The sequence below is a fragment of the Maylandia zebra genome, linkage group LG2 (assembly GCF_041146795.1).
Source record: "Maylandia zebra isolate NMK-2024a linkage group LG2, Mzebra_GT3a, whole genome shotgun sequence".
NCBI classification, from domain to species: Eukaryota; Metazoa; Chordata; class Actinopteri; order Cichliformes; family Cichlidae; genus Maylandia; species Maylandia zebra.
Genome location: NC_135168.1, coordinates 1,481,808 through 1,491,271, shown reverse-complemented (window position 1 = coordinate 1,491,271; position 9,464 = coordinate 1,481,808).

Genomic DNA, 9,464 nt, shown 5'->3' with positions numbered 1-9,464 from the left:
CCATTTTAAGAGTCCACCATCTCTAAGGCTACGTCCACACGTACACGGGTATTTTGAAAACGGAGATTTTCCATTTCCGTTTAAAAAAAAAAAAATAAATAATAATAAAAAAATAATAATAATCCTGTCCACACGTAAATGCAGAAATGAAGGAAAACGCTGCTAGGAACATGCCAAAGCAGCAGGTGGCGATATATTCCTAACCGTGCAGAAATGTTGGCCAATCAGAAGTCTAGAAGCCTCGGTGGGAAATCGTAAACAAGGATGGGGCATAGAAGCAGAACCGAGTGGTATGTGTGGAGGGACAATAACTGTGTGTATATGTAAGCATTTAAACACTGCAGAGAGTACAAGTAACAGTATTGTAGAGATTCATTTCCCCGAAACAATAACGTGGCGCACAGTGTGACGTCAAAAAAGGCGCACGCCTTTGACGCTACGTTTTCTGCGTTTTCTCCGTTTTTCTCGTCCACACCTAAATGCAAAAATGGAGTTTTCAAAAATATCCACCCTGGCCAGAGTTTTTAAAAATCTCCGTTTTCAGTGACCGAAAACACTGTTTACGTGTGGACGAAAGGTGCAGAAAAATCTGCGTTTTCAAAAATACCCATGTACGTGTGGACGTAGCCTTAGAGATGGTGGACTCTTCAAATGGAGCCTGTGAAAACACAATGACAGTTGATAAGGAATCAAACCAATAAGTGATATTGATAATGGAATCAAAATTGCTAAATTATTACTAATTTCCATCCATACCCAGGCATGCAGTCCGCTTCTACAAACATTTGTAAAAGAATGGGCAACTCATAGGAGTTCACTGAGTGCCAGTGCAGAAATGTCCTCACCACATTCAGCTGTTAGTGATATTAGAATAAAACAACATTTTTAGTGAGCCTTTTAATTCGTTTGAAATGTTTTGTTTTCAGCTCATCGCAATCATAATTCTGTGTTTTTTGCCTGTTTAGCACTGTGGTGTCGAAAAATAAAGTGGGTGTAAACATCAAACTGATTTTCTTAGATGTCCGGACAGAAACTTTGCAAAGGATCAATACAGTATTTTCCTTCTACAGCAGTTTCTTCCCACAGCACTGATAGAGTGATGCAGTGATGTGTCAAATGCATTCAATCTAACAAGCCTAATAAGAAAGTAGAGATATGTGTGTAATCAGTGTTAATGACAAAACGTTTTTCATCACAGTTTTCATCCCAAAAAAAGACGATAACTCAATAAAACCAAATGCACAAGGACAAAAACTCTGATGACATGTATTGACCCCTTTATTGACAAGTGAAAATGACATGAAAATGTTCTGGAGAGACGAGATCCAATCAGAATGAATTAAGTTTATAGAGAGGCGGGACGAGTTTGGAAGTGATCCACTCAGAAGTCTCAGTCTCAGCAAAGTCAGATGTGCACAGTTTAATTTGCCACTGACAAACTGGATGGGAGGGGGGAGCTGCCATGCTCCGACACATCGTCGACTCTTGGAAGAAAGACGAGCGTAAACACACGGACACGTTCTGCATTCGAGGTCAGCTAGTCTGATGATATTTAGTCGACTAAAACTGGACTCAAACTAAAAGACTTTAGAACTGAAATATGACTTTAACTAAGTGACATTTTAGTCAAAAATTACAACCAAATTAACACTGGTGGAAATGAACCAGGATTCACCTTTAATGGTCAGTAACATTCAAAGTTCAGTTGATTCCCCATTACCTACTGACTCGAGACAAACTGCAGTTCATGGGCAAGGAAGAGAGTGAATTTGAGTCACACTAGCCTAAACCATGTGCAGATACAATCGTTCAATGGAAATCATCCCCTCTTTTCGTTACTGTCTAGCCGATGTTCTTCCCTGACCTTACTTTTCTATCTGATGATGGACCAGAGAGATGATTCCCGCTTGGTGCCATGGAAGAATTTTACTTAGCCATCTGAAAAAGCTGTGATGACACCGGCCTCATCCTGTCACACAGAGCTGCTCCTGTGACGCACAGCTTTGCCAGGATAGCATGGGACTCATGGCCTGGGTTAGACTGATAGTTCGTTGCCAACCAAAGCCTGCTGTCTTTCACTACCTGCATCACATTTAAACAAACAATGATGTGTGTAGGACGTCTAAGTCAGTGTTCAAGGGGAACAGTGCTGGTTCACACGTCTTTAGCTTTGTTGTGGTTTCAGTTCATTTCAGAAGACTTTAGGAACATAGGAGTCAAGAGGATGGGTAGGATGCAGCTACAGAAAGGCTGAAACAATGCTCTGGTTGTATTAAAAAGGTTTTGCACTGTATTATAACCCAAAGAGAGTCTGTGCACAGAAAGCAAAAGGAGGAAAGAGAGTCCCACCTGGGTCTTTTAAATACCTTTTCAGTTCAGACCTTTTACTGGTGTGAAAGCAGCTCGATGTGGAATTTGCACAGGTTGTTCTCCTGCTATTCAACCAGCACAGAGCCGGTTCAGCTCTAAGACTAATGTAGAAGTATCTCTGCAATAAATAATTTCATATGATGTGGCACAGCTGTAAAAACTGTTTGTATTTTATTTTTTTTATTTAGTCAGCTTCCTTTTCTCTGAAGAAACAGTTGGAAACACTGTTGATCTTTAGTCAGTTATTGTACTCGGCCCTGAAAATCTTAGAAATATGGTATCTAAGCAGATTCTTACCCTGGATGGCATTACCTTGGCCTCCAGTAACACTGTGAGGAACCTTGGAGTCATTTTTGACCAGGACAAGTCCTTCAACGCACATATTAAACAAATATGTAAGACTGCTTTCTTCCATTTGTGCAACATCTCAAAAGTTAGAAATATCCTGTCTCAGGGTGACGCTGAAAAACTAGTTTGTGCATTTATTACTTCCAGGCTGGACGACTGCAATTCATTATTATCAGGAAGTCCTAAAAACTCCCTGAAAAGCCTTCAGCTAATCCAAAATGCTGCAGCAAGAGTCCTGACAGGGACTAGAAAGAGAGAGCAGATTTCTCCTGTTTTGGCTTCCCTTCATTGGCTTCCTGTTAAATCCAGAATTAAAATCCTGCTCCTCACATACAAGGTCTTAAATAATCAGGCCCCATCTTATCTTAATGACCTTGTAGTACCATATCACCCTATTAGAGCACTTCGCTCTCACACTGCAGGTCTACTTGTTGTTCCAGAGTATTTAAAAGTATAATGGGAGGCAGAGCCTTCAGTTTTCAGGCCCCTCTTCTGTGGAACCAGCTTCCAGTGTGGATTCAGGAGACAGACACTATGGTTGTGTCCAAATTCATGGGCTGCATCCTCCTGAGGACCCGGCCTTCGCGGTCTACGTGGGCCGGGTCCTCAGAAGGTCGGGTAGGCCGGAAGTAAACGGCCGTGAAATTGGACGGTCTAGCCTTCTGATTAGCGTCACCGCTGTCTCGGTGGAGTTTAATAAACTCGGCCGTCTGCTTCTTGCTATCTAAAATATAACCAGACACTGGTGTAAATTCTCGACTGTCTCATACTTCTGTTTAATAAGTTTTCTGTTTGACGTTTAGTCAGCTGTGTGAAAACCAAGGAGGAACCAACCCGGGGGATTAATAAAGTTTTATTTTATCTAATCTAATAACTTTAATCTCAGCCAAACCGATTTACTCACGAACAAACAAAACACTGAAAAAAGCCCAACAATAACATTTTTAGGTTGTCTAAGTGACTTATATATTAAGTTTAACCCGAGCAGCGAAAGTCCGCGGTGATCTGAAAATGATGTGCCGGGAGTTGTGCCGTTCTCGGCCGCATCAGTAACCCTCGAGCTCCCTGCTAGCTGTCAAGCTGGTCGGTAGCAGACGCCTCTGAAAACGTCGAAGCACTTTTGCAAATATGCGATATCTTGATAAACCGAGCAGATATTTGATGTTTACACAGCTACTTTCTCGCCTGAAAATATGTTAAAAGTTTATTTTGTGACCCAGAAAGATTAGTATGAGTAATTTTAAAACTTAGTAGCGGTCGCCATTGTTGGAAACTGGAGTTTTGCTGGGCAGCGCTATGAATTCTGGGATATGGTAGGCCACGAAGGACACACCCGACCCATCCTTCAAATTCGGGGAAAAGGAGGACGCATTTGTCGGCTACATTCGGAGGAGTCTACAAATTTGGACAGCCTTCGGCGCGTCGCTGTGACGTAATCGGTCTACAAATGCGGCCTCAGGAGGATGCAGCCCATGAATTTGGACATGTCCTATCTCTACTTTCAAGATTAGGCTTCAAACTTTCCTTTTTGCTAAAGCATATAGTTAGGGCTGGACCAGGTGACCCTGAATCCTCCATTAGTTATGCTGCAATAGACGTAGGCTGCCGGGGATTCCCATGATGCACTGAGATTTTCCTTTCCAGTCACCTTTCTCACTCACTATGTGTTAACAGACCTCTTTGCATTGAATCATATCTGTTATTAATCTCTGTCTCTCTTCCACAGCATGTCTGTATCCTGTCTTCCTTCTCTCACACCAACCAATCACAGCAGATGTCCCCGCCCCTCCCTGAGCCTGGTTCTGCTGGAGGTTTCTTCCTGTTAAAAGGGAGTTTTTCCTTCCCACTGTTGCCAAAGTGCTTGCTCATAGGGGGTCATATGATTGTTGGGTTTTTCTCTGTATCTATTATTGTACGATCTACTGTACAATATAAAGTGCCTTGAGGCGACTGCAGTTGTGATTTGGCTCTGTGTAAATAAAATTGAATTGAATAGTCAGCAAATTTAAGAAAATGTTTAACTTCACCTTTCATGTGCATGTTTAACCTAAGAATTTTGTATTTTTCCATATATATTGTATAAACATTCATTCATTCATATTTGAACTCTGTAAAAGGTTGCACACGATCAGTCGAAGACAGCTTTGAGTCAGTGTTTGGAGAGTGGATTTTCAGGTTCTCATATTTACTATTTTCTGTTTGTTTCTGTTATTTCTGATGTCTCCTGGTCAGGTTCATTATGTTATTGTCCAAGACCCTCTCAGTCTGAGCTTTGCTGTCAGGGCTTTGTTAATAGTTTATGTTTTGTTTCAATTTCTGTCCCTGTCTCTGTGTTACCTGTCCCTTTCTTATGGCACTTCCTGTTTTATTATGATAGTCCTTTGGCCCTTGTGCGTACATTTATCCCCCCCCCCCCCATATCTGATTCTTGCTGATTAATGCCACTTGTTTTCCTCAGCTGTTTCTTGTCCTTCTCTTTGGTCTCTAGTGTGTTTAAGGCCCCAGCTTGCCTTAGCTTACTCGGGTTCTGTTAAAAGAATGATGCCATATAAGGCAGTGTAAACAGTTTTTAACATATGATATGACTGGTTTTGTTGTCAGCTACCTTCTTGGACTTGAAGGTTTGCACTTTGCTTAATGAACGCTGTAAAAGATGGAACCATCACAAAGGTGGGAAAGAGTCACTAGCTGTGAACATAGTGGGTAATACAGGGAATGAGAGTAATGTTAGCTCATTACTTAGTGGCAGCTTAACATATATATATGTACATATATTTTTGTTTAAATTGCACAGTGTATATTTTCTTTTATTTTTGCATAGCATTGTTGTTTGTAGGTGTGTTGCCTCTAATGATGTATTCCTGCCTGTTTAGTTTGCTGCTGTGTGAAATTCTGATCTCTGGCACTAATAAATATTTTTTTTTATTTTAAACCTGTTTACCTGGCTTAGTACAGTGTGATCAGCGGAGGACCACATGCCGTACGGCCTGGGTTCGAGTCCGACCCGTAGCCCTTTGCCACATGTGCTCCTGTCCTTTTTTTCACTGTCTGTCAAATAAAAGCTGAAACCTGTTTACCTCGCCTTGTTTGGCATCACTCTGTTGAGCACAACCTCACGCCTGAATAGTATTAGTTATTTTTTTCATATTAGCACAATCGACCACAATTTAAATCCGAGTAGGAAAAAGTGTGAAAGCCACAAACATGATTAATAAATCATTTTCATAACTTAGTTATGAGTTAGAGTTACAGTTCAGCTCTCCTCCCAGCTGGCTGCTAAAATAAGGAGCCCGTGATTACACAATGAGTCCCAACTGTCCTCCTGCCCTCTGCAGTGGACTGCAGGAAGAATGGTGTAAATGATCTTAACTCTGGTTTTATAGTTTGAAGTCTGCACTTTAGACACAAGCTGAAACAGAGACTAGATGAGGCTGTGTATTGCTGATTTGAAAGATCCAGGCAGTCAGACCTCCTTACTTCACAGTGCTCGGCTAATTTGGCATTCCTGTTTGTGCAGGGATGAAAACAGTCACAGTAAAAGGTAAAAGGAGAAGCTAATACAAAAGAATGGCCACGTTAAATACCAGGAAAAAAAATCTACATTCCCAAATTTGATTTTTGAATCTATTTATTTCTTTTTAAAAATGCAATAAAAAAAACCTAAAAGCAGACAGGTATAAGGCTTGTGCAATCACACAAGTCTCCCAGTCTCAGTGCTGCACTGGACGTTGCTGTCAGTGAGAATTTGCAGTATGAATGAGTGGTTTTAGTCACGTTAGCATACAGGAGCTTCTCCTGCAGTTACACTGGATGGGGATCGTAACGGGGACTGAAGAGACATGGACACAATCACAATCATCAGTCTAAAAGTCAGAACGATGAAGGAGCACTAAGAGTACAGCACAGGGCAAAGGCTGGCTGGCTTGAAGAAAGCAGGCAAGAAAATGAGTGACTTGATGATAGAATAAATTCGGACAGCGTGGGGAAAAGACCTTTGACGGCCCTGTCACGCTCTCCTAGAGTAACTGTCTGGCATCAGCATGCACTGAAGGATCCAAATGGTGGAAGGGGGTCAGTGGCCTCCACCTGTAAAACCATTCCTGTTTTGGGGGGTGTCACATGGTTGCCCCTGTAGGGCACCTGTTGCTAATTTCACCTGAAAGTGATTAACTGCCCATTCTGCTACTGAACTGATCAAATCAACAGACTTGTACTCTAATACTCCAATTACTAATGCATACATTGTGCGTTTGTGCATCTTTTTCTTCTACTCACTTTATCACTATTTGTCACTTTATCACTATGTGTCTGCTTGTTCAGTGTTTCTGCACCATGAGAAGCTCCAGGTACTCTGCTCGCTTTCACTCTGCCAAGTAGTCCGAAAGCATGAAAGTGATGAAATGCTCTGTAAGTTCATTTTCTCTAATCATTTTCTCACATGGGGATGGATTTGGAGTTCCAGTCGGCTGATGCGCTCCATCAAGGGAGACACATAAAAGGACTTGAAAAAAGGCCTGGTGTATTTACTCCAAGCTAAAGCCAGTGAGTACATGAGAGAGCAGCGATAGACTTTCAGTGCACGTACAGACAGAACACAGCAGAGAAATGTGTTTTAAGACTGACAGAAAAAAATTTTCCCTCATCCTTATGCATCCCCCCTTTGTCTTTGTTCGCGGCAATAATGGCTGACAGAAGGGACACAAAATTATAAATCTACTCAAAGGGAAAATGTTTCACGTGGATTTTCATAAAGACCTATTTTTTATACACGCATATACACACTCAGCGGGAGGAGAGAAATTCTTTACCCACTCACCGACTGTTAGACGAATGAAGGCGCTTTATCCCCTTCATAATTTGAATTTGTTATCACGTTCTATTACACGAACGCCTGCGTGCCTGTGATGCACGCTCAGAGACAGGACGGGTGAGACACACAAGAAAAAAGGTCGAAACAGCACAGCCAGAACACGCTTCACATCCTTCAGGCAAGCCTAGTTAATATCAGAGTAAATTTCTAACCTTTCTAGTGTGGATCTTCAGAGGGGAATTCATCCTGCATGAAGGCTGATTTCTTTGACAAATTACAAGGCTGTGGAGAATGACCGTCACTAATACACACTTCACCTCTGCAATCTGGGTAAAAAATGCAAAGTCTGTGTGTGAAAGCTCAAATAAATATTCCCACATGTACACCAGACCATGCTTCACTTCCCTAAACCCTTACCTGAGGAATATACTCTCAGACTCACCACTGGAACTTTCTGGATACAGACAGAGAATATCTGACTGACAACAACAGGAAACCTTCTGGAAACACCTTGCTCTGTTCTTGCTTCACACAGAGGCCATTCAAATGTATTTTTAAGCCTCATGTATCGGCTGAATGAAGGGAAAAGGTAAGGCTCCAGTTTTACTAATATTAGTGATTATCAGAGACAATAACTTTGAAATATTTTATTTTACTTTCTATATTAACTTCAGTCCATGTCCAGCTCTAAGTGGCACTGCCACAGTGTCTGAACAGTGGTTCAATAAGCAAATAAAGGTGGTGGCTTAGTGGGCATTAGCTTATGATGTGTCATGAAAAAAGGGAAATTTGCTTTTCTCTAAGCTCTTTTTTTGGGATGCTTGCTTATTTATTGATTTGTTAAAGATTTTTCTACTAAATACTGCAGCTCTGTACTTTGTGTGGTTTAGCTACTATATTCTGTAGATAGGGGAATCTATTCAGCCCAAGAATCAGTATAACAGCGATCCAGATATGATATGTCCTTCTTGTTAGCCCACAAAATTAGATTTTATTATAAGTAAGAATTATAAGTGAAAGTGTCAAACTTCCAGCTAATGCTAGCATGACACCTAGCTGCCTTTCATCTTGTGTTAAAGTAAACAACACAGGTGTTAAAGCGACGGCGAGAGGGAGAGAGAGGGAGAGAGAGATTTGTGACGTTTAGCGTGTTTGGAGTGTGTAGTTCATGTGTTGTCTTGTGTAGTTAGTGTGTAGTGTTGTGGATAGTTTTGTGTTGTGTGTCAGAACAATGAGGCGGCTGCTGTCTCCAGGTAGAAACAGCAGTGACACACCTGCTGCTGTCAGACCTGCAGGTATCAGGCTGTGATGTTCTCCTTTATAGTGGACAGAAATAATTTTTTTGGAGCTGCACAAATAATTTGTGCATCATCTTATTGAATGCAGAACAGCTGATTGTTCTGTAAATAGTTTGAAATGGTTATTAAAAAAGGTAAAGGTAAATGGCTGCAAATAACTGTTGTTTACAAAATTTATGCGTATGATTTTAAAACTGACAATTTATATTTGCATTTAAAGTTATGAAATATGATTCAGTAAACATGTTTGTGGTTGTTGGAGCAAAAAATATACATTTTTCTACTCGGATTTAATGTTTTTTATCTGATTTTAGATCCATCAGACACACAAGTTACACACAGGTTACGCACACGTTACACACAGGTTACGCACACGTTACACACAGGTTACACACACGTTACACACACGTTACATACACACAGGTTACACACGTTACACACAGGTTACACACATGTTACTGACACGTTACACAACGTTACACACAGGTTACTATGAGGTGCCGTAAGGGACATTATTACTGAAACGCTCTCACACACACTACTGAAACGCTCTCACACACACTACTGAAATGCTCTCACAGACACTACTGAAACGCTCTCACACACACTACTGAAACGCTCTCACACACACTACTGAA